This window comes from Rosa rugosa, chromosome 7 (assembly GCF_958449725.1).
Source record: "Rosa rugosa chromosome 7, drRosRugo1.1, whole genome shotgun sequence".
NCBI classification, from domain to species: Eukaryota; Viridiplantae; Streptophyta; class Magnoliopsida; order Rosales; family Rosaceae; genus Rosa; species Rosa rugosa.
Genome location: NC_084826.1, coordinates 25,399,496 through 25,414,572, shown reverse-complemented (window position 1 = coordinate 25,414,572; position 15,077 = coordinate 25,399,496).

Below are 15,077 nucleotides of genomic sequence, written 5' to 3'. Positions count from 1 at the left end.
ATATACATATTAAACAGAAAATTACTATGTTTGCCAGTATTTTCCCACTACTTTTCACATTTTAGATTGTTTGGCTCCAATTTTGCTGCAGCTGGTCAACAGTCTCTTTTCTGTGCGGGCGTGCCAGCACCGTTCGGGTGCGGTCGTCGGGGGTGTCCCTTGACCTGACTTCTATCAAGCGATTGTAGACGAGGAGAGCACCAACCTCGTCGCGGGATTCTTTGTGCCTTGTGGTAAGGACTTTGCTGTAGTTTCTTCTTGTTCACACAATCGATACTCAATATTGCAGATTGAGCAGAGCGAAATCACCGGGAAGTATTGAGATCTTGCTAAAGCGTGACTTTAGCTTGGCTGGGTTGCTAGGGCGTTACCCTTGCTTGGCTGGTTCTGTAACCGTTGTGGTCGCGGCACTACCGTCGGCTCCCGAGGAGACTAGGACCGAAGCACGTTGACAGATGGTTTGGTGGCACTGAAAGTCGGCTTCTGAGAAGACTAGGACTAGGAGTGTGATCACCGGTAAGAGAAAGAGAAGGAGAGGAGTTGCTCTTAGAGAGGTTGCTCTAGAGAGAACTTAGATCATCTTAGAGATGTTGTTGTTGTATGTTGTGAATGTGTTTTTCTTGGTGTCGGTGTTTGGTCGTGGTACTACAATCGGCTCTCGAGGAGACTAGGACCGAAGTACGTTGACAGAGGGTTTGGTGGCACTGAAAGTCGGCTTCTGAGAAGACTAGGACTAGGAGTGTGATCACCGCTAAGAGAAAGAGAAGGAGAGGAGTTGCTCTTAGAGAGGTTTGCTCTAGAGAGAACTTAGATCATCTTAGAGATATTTTGATGTTGTGAATGTGTTTGTTAGAATGAGAGGAGAAGGTGTTTATATAGGGAAGAAAAAGAAGAGTGAAATGATGAGTGGAAGAAAAATAATGAAAGTAGATCTAAGTTCACTTGTAAAATATGGAAAAGATAGAGAAAAGATGAAATGAAAGCAAAGCATGAAGGTGCAGAAACATGGAAGTGGTGATGATCTATTAAAGAGATTGTAGAAGAAAAATATATCCAAGGAAAAAGAGAAAAGCATCTAGCTTTCTTCATGTGGGTAGGAAACATGAACATGTGAATATTGAGCTGGTTTTAGGTCAGTTTCTGCCCCTTTATTCCTTCAATTATTTCTCCAACAAGCCTTCAGAATGAGCCTTCTATTTCTTCATAAAAAATGTTCCACTATGAGTGTAGATCATCCTGACAAATTTTCAGAGCTTTATTCCATGCAGTTGGTCTGGAAATGCTGCTGAACCTCTTACAGGTCCAGTTTTCCAGTTTTGCTTCTGTAGAAAATTGGGCTGATTCTTTGAAGGCCTTCCACTCAAAAAAAGCTCTGGCACTCTTCATAAGAAATGATCCTTGGGCTGTCTAGAATGGATCTGCAGAGTTTCAGCTCATTTCAAGTTCATTTGGTCAGTCTGCCGCCCCTCCTTCCTTGTTTAGCTCGGTTTCTCCTAGCCGAAGTAGGAAAATGTGCTAAAGTTGACTTTTCATGCTTCCATGCTTCCATAGTAGGCTTTATTTAGCCTCTAAATATATATTTCGAGCTTGTCGACAATATATAGCTTGAGCCACTGACATTGGCTCAATTTCTCCAACACATGCCTTGTTAGGCCAAAATGTTCATTTTGGGTCCAAACATAGATAACTTCTCACAACCATTCATGTGATTTATCATCTTCACTACTATAAATGTAAGCCAAAATTTAGTGTCAAATGCTTCACCAAATTTTGAAATACCTAAAATATTTTTTAGAAAAAAAATTTACATAATAAAATTATCTTAAAGGGTTATTATGATAAACTAAAAAAAACATAAAATTGAGGGAGTGGGTGAGAAGAAAATTTCCATGATCTCCTCCTTTTAACAATAATATGTACATCTTACAGGTATAAAGCTAATTTTCATTTAAGTGAGGAAGTTTCAAATGTAATTTCAAAAAAAAAAAAAAAAAAGAAGAAGCAATTTCCTTTAAACTCTAAATATATAGTAGTGCATCAATACCACTTGGTAGTTGGTACGCGCGAAATTAAAATGGATGGTATAGTTGTCCGGTATACATAAATATGAGTATGACTGATAATGGGCATCCTGCTCATTTTCCTATCCTAGTAAACTAATTTTAAGGGAAATGGCACTTGATGGTGTCTGCCATGCCACTCCAACTTATTTAGAAAATAAAATTAAAATATTGATGACTCCAAGCTGTTCATAGTATTGGACCCTTGAAAGCACTTGGACCTGATGGTCTACATCCAGTCTTTTACCATTCCTATTGGAATCAGGTAAGAGGACCTTTGTTCAAACTTGTGTCAGATTTTTTCATACATAATATTGATCTTTCCCTGATTAATAGAACTAACATAGTTCTTATCCCAAAGACTGAGAATCCTGAAACTGTTAATCATTATAGGCCTATTAGTTTGTGTAATGTTGCTTATAAGGTCATTACTAAAATAATGATTTCTAGATTACGACCCTTGGTAAAAAAATGTATTTCTAATAATCAAAAGGCTTTTGCGCGGGAAATCAATTCATGACAATATACTGATTGCTCATGGACTCTTTTCATCTTTCAATAAGAAAAAAGGCGGGTAGGTTGTATGGCCATTAAAATAGATCTTGAGAAGGCTTATGATTTCTTGAATTGGGATTACTTATTACCTTGTTTGAAGGTGACAGGACCCTCCCCGAATTCCACACTGAAATCCGAGGTGGCCCTGTGGGGCCCACCTTAGGAATAACTCTACTGAAAATTCAGCAGAGTCACCCCTAAAAATGGACTACCCAAAACCTGTAGAAACACATTCACACTTCTACTAAACCATCCTTATTCTCCTGGAGCCACCCTGCTCCCCAAATCACAACAACTCCGTACTAACCAACTGAAATCTAAAATACAATGTGTTCCAACTACACAAATGTAATTCCCAAACTTTAAAACAATTGTCCCACAGGTTATCAGAGCAATCTAAAAGTCGAAAAGAATTCAAGATACAAGTATGTTCAATAAATAATCCACAATATGATATACAACAGCGGCAGATGTTATGCCCTGAATCCTACTATGCCGAACCAGCACTCTGCAGACTGAATATTTGAAACCGAATGGCCCATGGGAAAGTAGATAAAAACGTTAGTGTGGGTGGACAAAAATAAGTAATTGAAAAGCAAAAGAATTTTATACTTTCCCACGTTTATTCCTTTAAAAACCCGATGCATGCAATAATTAAGGAAAACAATCTGAATGATGTTCAGCTCAAGAAAACCGACTAGCCCGGCTAGTCACAAACAGTGTTCTAAAAATCGGCCGCCTAGGCGCTGGGCGGCGGCTTCCCGACTCGATTAATGTGTTGTCAGTGGCTTTGGGCGGGCAGGATTTGGGCAGGCGCCCAAACGGCCTAGGCGGCTGGGCGGTAGATGCTGGGTCGTCGTGTCTGGGCTAGGCGGGGTTGGGTATTCCTGCTGCTGCTTTTGTAACTAACCATACGTGCATCATTCCTTCTGCTGCTTTTGAAAGAGAAACCATATCTTTGAGAGAGAAGCCATATCTGCCTAGGATTTGAGAGACCTAGGACATTGAAGTTCAAGAATCAAGATCTGGGTTTAAGATGAAGAAGATCCAGATGCTTGGCATGAGAGAGGGGCTTGGCGAGAAGAAGGGATCTGAGAATTTAATATCTAAAATATGTAGGACTCATTGAGAGAGTACCCAAACAGAGAGAGGAAGGCATCTGGGGATTTTAGATCGTAGAACAGAGAGAGAGAGAGAGGGAGAGTAAAAACTTGGAATGCTTAAAAGATTTCCACTGTTTGCTTTTTTGTTTTAGACAATTAAGGCATAGTTTGCTAAAATGGTGACAAAAAAAAGGCTTTTTAATTCTGCAAATACTTAGGTGGGGGTTTCCCCACCACGTGGCCTTATAGCCACCCAATCAGAACAAAGGAAATTTTCCATCTCTTCCGAAACTGCCCCTTGTTAGCCAAATAGTCACCCTCAAGTATAAGGGGTACAAGTAATAGTATAGGGATTTAAGAAAGGTTGTCGAACCCACGAGGATTGGATTCCTTTCACTAGCTAGGGTGTGAACCTAAGGAGAGCTAGAATATGCAAATGTACAATCACAAACCTAAATTCACAAGGAAATCTAGGTTCATGGTGAGTATGTGCAAGATGGAGTAGTGATTTGATTTTGGTTTTTGAAGATAGTTTTGAATTGAAAACAACTAGATGCTCAAATGTAAACTAAATTACTCTCAACTAAACTAGTGATATAATGGATGAAGTTAGGGGTTGGATTGTCTACCACTAACCTCCCTTGCAAATATTGAAGTTTAAATACAAGTGATGCTATTCTAATTTCCCAATTACCCTCTTTGCATCCGGATAAGACTACAAAGGCTTAAACTCCTTTAATGTTATTAATTCCAACAGGATAAGTCTAGAATTAACTACCTAAGAACAATTCATATTACCGGTTAAGTCTCAATTCATTGTTCCTAGATGCATAAAGCTTTGAGTTTAGATAATTATGCAAGCAAACCAATCCTAGATCTAGGTGATTTTAACTCACAACCTTCACATGCACATAGAGGATGCTATCATGCTATCAATGCTCAAGGTTAACTACTCCCTAAACATTTTTTTCATGAGATGACAAACACAACACATTCAAAGTAGTTAAGTTTAAATGAATGCATTCACTTCTTGAATTAGCATATGAAGATGAAAATCACAAATAACATCAAATGTAAATTAAAACATCAATTCATACAAGATTGGCTAGGGCTTTCAACCCTAGCCCCAACAAAGTACTACTCACTCATAGTCATACAAATTGGCATCAAATCTATAAAGTAAATCAAGGTAAATTAAAGAGTTAAGGAAAGAATGAACTAGTTGAAGCTTGACAAATCAATGGCTAACTCCTTCTTGTTTTCCTCCTTCAATGCTCCTTGAATCCTCCTTGATGGTGGAATGGATGGATGATAAGCTTCTTGATGGTGATGATAAATGGAATGGTGATGAAGATATGATGCAACTTTGGCCAATTTTGAGTGGTAGTGATGGAGTAATGGTGGTGGTGATGGTAGTTGTGGGATATGGATATTATGGGTTTGGATTTTGGGAAGTGGAGATGGAGGTTTTATGAAGGAGATGAACATAGAAAGAAGATGTAATGGGATGGAATGGTTCCTCTTGAGAGTGAGAAGAGAATGTGTTTATATAGGGAAGAAAAAGAAGAGTGAAATAAAAATAATGAAAGTGGTTTGTAAAATATGGAAAAGATGGAGTAATGATGAAATGAAAGCAAGGCATGAAGGTGCAGAAATATGGAAGTGATGATGATATATTAAAGATGATGGAGTAGAAAAATATATCCAAGGAAAAAGAGAAAAGCATCTAGCTTTCTTCATGTGGGTAGGAATATGTTGAACTGTTTTTTTTTTAGGTCACTTTCTGCCCCTTTATTCCTTCAATTATTTCTCCACCAAGACTTCAGAATGGGCCTCCGATTTCTTCATATCAAATGTTCCTCTATGCGTGTAGATCATTGTGTCAAATTTTCAGAATTTATTTCCATGCCATTGGACTGAAATCGCTGCTGGACTCCCTACAGGTCCAGTTTTCCAGTTTTGCTTCTGCATAAAATTGGGCTGACTGTTTGAAGGCCTTCCACTTCTATTTGGCTCTTGCACTCTTCATAAGAAATGTTTCTTAGGATGTTTAGAATGGATCTGGAAGGTTTCAGCTCATTTGAAGTTCATTTGGTCAGGTGGTCGCTCCTTCTTCCTTGCTTGGCTTGATTTCTCCTAGCCGAAGTAGGAAAATGTGTAGAGTTGACATTTTTAGTGCATTTCCATTTTTCTCCATCATTTTCTAGCATGATAAGGAAAACATAATAAAGGTTAAGCAAAAGTACAAGATTAGGGAAGTCAACATTAAATTTGGACTTTAGAACAAGTAATTTCCATGTTTTAGGGGACAAATATGTATATGAATTATGATCCAACACCCCTGCTCCCTAAAGTGAAATACCCAAAACACCCCCGCTGCTGGGCAGTGATTGGCCCTCCCCACCACGTGTCCCTACGGGTGCCCCACGCAAGATCTTCTCTTTTAATTCTTTACATGTCAGATACAATAGCTCTAAAATTATATTTTATGCCACTACCCACGTTTTGCAACATTCATGATAGTAATTGACCAAGTCAAAGGTGGGGTTGATGAATATATTTAGATTTTATATAACTATATGTCATATAATAAAATAAAAATTATAAAAAATAAAAACCGCCTAGGCGCCTGGGCGCTAGTCTCCTAGTCACCGCCCGACTAGAGCCTAGCGATTTTTCGAACCTTGGTCACAAACAACCAAGTAAAAAGACTGAAACTCTAATGCTCAAGAAAATAAGACCAGCCTTACTGGTTAAACAAAATCAGACCAGCCTCGCTAGTCAAGTAGCAGTAGAGTATGGGGAAGAAGTCATCACCATACGAGAAAGGGAGCCTCCCAAGCTTGGGTCGTAGCCTCCCAGGCTCTTTGCTCAACTCACCCACAAACACATAGTAAGCGGGGAGGAGTACTAATAGGCTAACTAGCAATCAAATAAAACGACCCAAGTATGGTGGGTTAAAATCATACGAAAACCGAAAATAAGTAAGGCTTCCCCAAAAACTCACGAGAAAAATATATTTACCAATGACGTGACCCTGCACGTCAAAATATTCTTGAATTCATAAACCAATATGCGAGAAATAATAAATAAATATAATTCCGGAATCACCTCGGAAAGACTCGTCAAAATTCAATAAAAATCATAAGTCTAAAATCGAGCATAAAAATTTTCAATCCGAAAGTCCAAACGATAAAATAATTCAATATTTAAAATCGATTAATATGCTCAATAATTTAAAACGATAATTTAATAAATTCTTAGTTCAAAAAATAATTGCATGCATTATTTAAAATCAAACGTTCACTCACAGTATATGGCTAACGTGGTACCCAAGCGTAAGGATCCTCGTCGAGCGATGGGTCGGTACCTCGTTCTGTACAAAATTATATTTCGTAAAGAACAATTCGACACTTAAATACGATTCTAAAACAAAACCCGAAAACCCTACGTAAACCAACATCTTCATTTCTTTCTGGATTCAACCCAAACTTCACCACTAATAACGATCCGTCGATTAAAATATTCCATAACGGAAACATGAGAAATCCGAAGGTCGGATTCTTATAAATCGACATCCGAAACTCCAAAATTATGAAATTCACAATCGATAACAAACTTTTCCAATTTCCACTAAAATCGCATTTACAGATTCTACAACTCACAAGTAATTTATCTAGTTAAAAATAGAAGCCAAAATCCTGCCCTACACGCCTCCACAAGCCACCCACAGTGGCCCCGGCAACTCCACCTCAGGCCACCAAAATTTACCAGCAAGCACGTGTACATCTCAACATTTGCAACAACTTTTCCCACTGTGACAAAGCTTGAATATACCTGGATTGGCCAGAAAACACCTTGAACAGTGAGTAAAACACCGTGAATAGTGCCAAAAACTTCTAAGCTTCGATTCTCCTTCCACAGCTTGATCTGGGTTATGAAACTTGGAGGGATTCACGGGTGTTCCAAGGCTGCTAGTACCAGTTTCGTCGCCGGAGGTGGTCGGATTTGGGAGAAATCGGCGTTGACCTCCAAACTGCAACAGTGATGTTCTTGGCCTTGATTCATAGTTATCCGGTCAAATTTCCGTGAACCACCACTATGGGCGTGTGCAGGAATAGGGGGCTGTCCTAGAATGACCGGTGGCACGCCGTCAGGTGGCCGGACGCGCGGATTTAGGGTTTAGGATGGAGATCTCGTATCGAGGTTACGCATCAACGAGACAACGACTTCCTTTAGTGGGTCATCGCTCTGTGGAATTCGAATGCGGGGAGTTGGAGTTGTGGTGACCTGTCTGTGCAGATGATTGATTACATAGATCCAGTGATGGCGGATTTGGGGTTTTTGATCTCGTGTGATGGTGGTGGTTTATTATCTGATAGAGACAGTTGCTAGGTCTTCTCTTTATTCAAATGGTGGGCGATCAGGATTGATTACTGCTTGGCTGGGTTGCTCGATTCTTATGGAGATGATGTAGGTCTGGAGGTCGAATTTCGCTGGCAGGCTAGAGGTAAGAGATCAAGCCGGCGGTGGAACTAGAACCTGCATTCAGTTTGGAACCAGAGCAAGAGGATTTGGATTTGGGATCCGGGTGAGCTGTGGCATTGGACTTCAACCTGTTCTTGACTTTGGGCTTGGACTCCGGCTCATTGTCATTTTTGGGTTTGGTATCCGGCTCACTCTCTTTGTTGAGCTGTTCCTCATTTTTTGGATTGGCCTGGGGATTCTGATATTTACTGGTATTGGATTACGGACCCCGGGCTATGGTTTCTGTTCGTGAAAGATTATCTACCAATATGGCCATGTTCTGACACCTTTGGACGGCTTCGATCTTTAGGTGGGAGAGTGCCCTTATTCCGGAACCACGTTGGTTTTTGTCAATTTGTGCGGAGTTGCATGGGTAGTCAAACCAGCAACTACTCAATGCACTATACGGCTGCAATCTGTAGTATTAAATCATTGTTGTGTCTCGACGTTGCTGCTCTTGCGTTATTAATTTTTTCGATTTCATATGTTATTTTCCTTTCGTACTGTTTTATTTCGTTATTGATGTCTTTTGGCATCGTATCGCTTTAATCTTTCGATGTCAATAAACGGCTGAACTCTTTCGATTCAAAAATTACACTTAGTATGAATAATACAAAAAATAATCATTGATGGTTCTACTTATAACAATACGTTTGACTAACAGGCCTGAACTACTTAGCCTGTTCGGTAACGTTTCAAAAATAGTTTTCTTAAGTTTATTTTTAAAAACATAAACGAGAAAATATTGTATTTTTCAAATTTGAAAATGTGTTATGTAGATTATTGTGAAAAAAATATTCTCTATATTTTCTAAGGGTGGTTCTATTTAGACCTCTCAATTTACTCTTTGGACCTCCCCTCTTATTTTTTTTCATCGCACTTCCTATTTTACCCTTTGCATTAAAACATCAAAAGCAAGCTGCCCCAATTGGTTGCCACTACAATGCTAATTTCAATTGGCCAAATCCAATCTGTTGCGATGGTTGAGAGAGGAGCATTGAGATTCATGATCCAGAAAGAGATAAGGATGAAGGAATGAAGGTGGGGTTACTGAAGAATGAGTTTTCAAAGAGAGAGGGGTTTAGTATTCTCATGAATCAAAGCCTCAAATAGGGAGTGTGGATTACAAATTAGAGAGTGTGGATTTCAATCCCCTAAAAAATTTACAATAATCAAAACTACACAAGGCCATCTTGTTCGGGATCTATTATGGATAATCTCATATATATATATTTTATCTTCTTCATGTTGCTCTCCCATTGCTGACTTTATTTATATATAAGTTTCGCTTTATCAGAGATGTGTTCATTACTTGTGTTCATAACTACTTTTAATTCAAAAAATTTTATTTGATGAGTATTCAAAAAATTTATTTGATGAGTATTCTATTGTCTTTGATTCAAGAGAGAAACCACGTTCAAAGTTCTATACTAGAGAGAAGCGTTTTTTTTTTTTTTTTTTTTTTTCTTCCGGTGGAATATAAACCTTTGCTGCAATAATCACTTTCATTTTTGCTTGAGGGGTAGAACAGGGATTAAATTTGTACAAAAATTGAAGGGGATCTAAATATCAAATTTGGAGGTCTGACTAGAATCACCTATTTTCTAAAATTGGAGAAAGAAAAAAAGTGAAAACGTGGAATTGTTGTTTCTAGTTTCTCTGAGTAAAAACTAAAAATATCTTCTTCTTCTTCGTTTTTCACGTTTTTAGAAATAGATTGCCTAACGCATTTTCACCCTATTTACATGCTTCCCTATCACGGCTATGAACATCATTGTCAGTCACTGCAACGAAATAGGTGCTAATTTCAACCATGTGAGACAAACTGTTGGACTTGATTATAGATGTGGGGAAGCTTTTATAGAATCCATATTGGAATTGGGGGGCGGGGCTTGGTGAAAGATTTGCATTACTATAAGTTGTCTCTCAAGAAGAGTGGATTAGATGCTCAATCACAAATGCTGCAGCAGGTTATTAGGTTGGATAAGAAAAAGCAAGAGCAATTCGTGAGTTTTGTGTTGACCAATATGACAATACTCAGTGGGAAAGAGATTGCAGTGGTGGGCGTGACCTATAAACCTAACCTCTCTGATCTAACCAACTCACCTGCCATAAAATTCTGTGAAGCACTTCAAAAGGAAGGCGCTCTCCTTTGAATAATTGATCCTTTTAGAAACGAAGATCAAATTCTGGGATGTTATTCTAACCCCGTAGGAGTTCAAGTTGCTGATGACATGAGAGAAGTATGTGATGGAGCACATGCAGTCTTATTTTGTGTGCTAACAGATATGCAATTCAATTTACCAGGAATGATGCTAATATGGCACAACCACCGCATTTGTTTTTTGCCCACAGCCTGTTCAATATTGACTACCAAGCACCTAGGCATATGGGATTTATAGTCTATGTTTTTGGAAATTAGTATGCAAGGAGATATGAAAATGTGCTTAGTTGTCTGTAAGTGTAGGAACGAGGGAAATGCTAGCTATTGCTTAATTACATATAGACAGTTGATTTTGAGCCTGACCTACCCCTACAAATTTATAATGCAAAAATAGATTGCATAAAAAAAAATAATAATAAAAGAACATGCTTCTCTAATTTCAGACTTGGTTTTCAATTACTTATTTAAATTGTTGTAGGGGCTAGGGGCTATTTCACCAAAAGAAACAAGATGTAACTCGTGCAATGATAAAGACGTATCCAGTACTACTAAGTAGCTTCATGGACGACAAAGAAAAAGTAGCACCGGTAATTGAAGTCATTCTATACCTGCATTATTGCTTTGCTCGTTCATGTTTTTTAATATTGTTTCACAATTTATCCAAAAGCAAATATTTATACACTTTCAGGAGTTTCCAAATGTACTTGCACTTAAAATCATCCGCATTTTTCCAGCATGAGAAGAAGAAGGTGCTTAGATCATGCTTAGAGGCTCTCGAACACTGTATCTCAAACAGTCAAGAAAAGCTAAAAGTTTAAATCGGAATGATAACTCGAACACTTTTGGGGACATTATGTCTAAGATTAAATATGCGAACTTGTATTTCAACCATACTCTATCATTGCTGCTTTAGATTTCATTGTAAGTTCCAGAATCTCAAGTACTCTCAAGCATTTCTCAAAATAAGATCATCTAATTTGTGCTATTCTTCTTTCATTATTATATATTTTTTTCCTTTTGTTTAAAGAAAGGCCAGTGTGGCTACGTTCAACAATGTGTTTCTAAATGTACCTAGCAAATTTCTATATAGACCCAGCAAGTTTTGTACGCCCAATAAAAAAATAGAATTTATAATTGTATTCAACAACTTTTCCAACAATACCCTTAGCAAAACTTACACCCAGCAAAAGTCATACCCAGCAAAACTTGGATTATCTCCGCATCAATTTTTGTATCTTGCTAGGTGTTTGGAGATTTTGGCTCTGATTCGAGCTTCCGTTGATGCTTAATTTTGTTTTTTGTTTCACTATAATTAGGTCTGCATTGATTTGGTTTTCGTATCGATTAGTGATTAATTATATATGAAGGAATTGTGTTTGTTTGTTGGTCAATTGAATCGCGTTGGTGAATACTAGAGATGATATAGGAGATAATGAATGTTGTAGGATCGTAAAGCCGTAAAGGTGCTACCTTTCTGAAGGAAGGTGGTATCTTTGGCAAAGCCCTGTTCTGGTTTTACTGATATAGGTAATATTCATATCATTTAACATCTTGGGACTCATTTGCAGGGTCAATGAGGATCCAATTATGAGTTTTTTCTTCACATATGGTTATCTGCATAGCTTATAGGAGGTAAGTGATTCTCATTCTAAGTAAATAAGGCGGCATTACGGGGAGGGATTTTTGTTGTTATACATTGAGGTGAGTGGTTAGGCACTGGAAAGGAGTTGGAAGGTGGGAGTTTGCGGCTGTCAAAGAAGTTAAATGGGATATTGTGATTGTAGTGGAATCAGAGTCTGGGAATAAGGAGTGATTCAACTTTGCTGGGTGTGAGATTTGCTGGGTATGACTTTTGATGGGTGTGAGTTTTGCTAAGGGTATTATTGGAAAAATTGATGAGTACAATTATAAATTTTATTTTTTTATTGGGTGTAAAAAACTTGCTGGGTCTATATAGAAATTTGCTGGGTACATTTAGAAAGACCCAAACTTATAACCCAATTAATGCTACAACTCCACGCCTCACTTAATTTTCAACTTAAAGTTAAAGTCCAATAGTAAAATCTATACACCAAATTCAAATTTTTTAAGCCGATTAACTTCACTTCAAATAATGAGTTGTGTTAGAGATCCAAAATCTTATACCGAATCTTACACTGAATTAAAATTAAAATTTGGTGTCTCAATCATTTTCCTCAAATAATTAATACATTTATATATAAAACCTGAATTGATATTGAAATCATGGCCAAACCTTAGGTTGCTGCATCCTGATCTTGAATTTCGGCTGCCAAATTTCATAGAAACATGGGCATGTTCAGTAACGTTCATGAAAACGATTTCTAAAAATAATTTTGAAAAATAAAAACAAGAAAATGAGATTGTATTTTCTAAATTTGAAAATGAGTAATTATATTTGCACATCCTTCGTTTATAGAAGTACACCCTGAAATTTTTTTCATCCAAATTTTCACTCAGTCTCCCTTATATTTAAAAAAACAAACCAAAACAAAAAACAATATGATGTTTTGGAAAAATAAGTGCATACTGTATAAACGATGATGAAAAAACCAAACTTGTTTTTGATTGCTATATGGTAATCATTTTTTATTTGTAGGTGCTAGTTGTTTTGAAGTGAATTTTTATTTTTTGGACAGTAATTGTTGTTATTAGCAATCCCAAGGCCCCAGAAGTGAGCTCAATTTAATCCTCGTTGTAGTCGTTCGATTGCAGTATATTGGTAAAGGGATTATTCACTCTAAGGATTCAGAGGGAACTTTACTTTTCACGTTTTTTTTTTATCAAATACAACAACTAGTTTATTGTGAGTCGAATTCACGACCTCCCACTTATAAAGGGGAGACGTATGTCACTAGACCAAATGGTGCTCGGTTGCTTTTCACGTTGGTACTTGAAAAAGAAAACAAAAACGTCAAAAACAAAAGAAAAGAAAGCCAACAAAATTAAATAGGGGGTTTTGAAGATTGAATTTGAAAACAAGAATCAATAATATTTTAGAACCGTTTAAAGAGTTGTGATCAATGAGATGAACAAGTTAGAGGCACCACTAATCCACCACCGTTTACATACAATACTTAGATTATAAACTTAGTAACATTTAATTAACTCGTGATTAAGAACAAACAAGAACAACGATGAAACACATACAAAATGTCCTTATTACTTTCCTAAAGTTATTTAACTTGGTGAAACACATAAAAAAGTCATGCATAATGTGTATACACCATATTAAACAGGAAATTACTAACTATGTTTGCAAGTATTTTCCCACTACTTTCCACATTTTTAGATAACTTTCCACAACCATCCGTGTAATTTATGATCTTTACTATTATAAATGGAAGCCCAAATTTAGTGTTAAAAGGGTCACTAAATTTTAAAATACTTAAAATACCCTTTAGAAAAAAAAATAAAAGTTCATAATAAAATTATCTTAAAGGGTTATATGGTAAACTAAAAAAACAAAAAGAACATAAAATTGAGGGAGTGGTAAGAAGAAAATTTCCTGGATCTTCTCAAATGGGCTGCAACTTGGCGTGGTTTGGAGGTGCTGCTAGGTGGTTCTGGCATGGTTCAGGTGGTTCTAGGGATGCAGCTTTGGATCCGGGTACCGTGGTTGGCTTCCATGTCAGAAACGAGTTACGAGAGACTGACAGTGATGTGGTCGTCGATGGTGGCATTGGCGGTGCGTCATAGGGTTTGAAGCAATAGGGATGGTCTGGTGGTTCATCATCGTGTTGTGTACTGTTGGGGATGCCGGTGTAGCCTTGGTTTCTTCTGTTACAGTGCGGCAACTGGAAGGAGCAAGAGCGGCTGTCCATCAGACTGTGGTGGGCTTGGGGCTGGTTTCGGCCCATGGACTTGGTGTTGGTGGGAGTGCTGCTAGGGTTTTTTTAGACCCCTTGATTATGCTTTTGGGCTTATGGGTTTGGGCTCTTGGTTTATCTCAGGCTGTTATAATCTGGCCTGCAGCAACTTGGTCTGCTGGGCGTCTCTTTTTTATTTTCATATATATTTTTTTACCTTTTCATTGAGCCTGGAGACTCCTCCTCTGTGTAGGGTGGTTCTTTGGGAATATGAATAATATTGGGGAAGGGTCTTGGTTGCGTCCAGAGTCTTCCCTGGTAGCGTCAGATTACTTGATCACTTAGAGCTTCATTCTAGGGTTGCATTATGTTAGTTAGCTCTAGGGCTTTTCTCTAGGGTTTTCTTTCATGGCTCAATATTGTCGTAGCTCGGTGTTCGGGTGAGTCTTCGTGTAATGTGACTCTCATTAACTATAATGGATTAACGTCCCTCCTGTAAAAAAAAAAAAAAAACAATAATACATGCATCGCATGAGATTATTCTATTTAAGTGAGGAAGTTTCAAAATATAATTTTAAAAAAAAAAATCCTTAAAACTCTAAATATATGGTAGTGCATCATACCACTTGGTACGCCCAAAACTAAAATGGATGGCATAGTTGTCCGGTATACATAAATATGAGCATGACTGATAATGGGCAACTAATTTAAGGGAAATGGCACTTTATGGCGTCTGCTATGCAACTCCAACTTATTTAGAAAGAAAATTAAAATATTGACGACTCCTTCAATCCTAACCTATTTTATTTGTTCCATCTGCATATATATATATATATATATA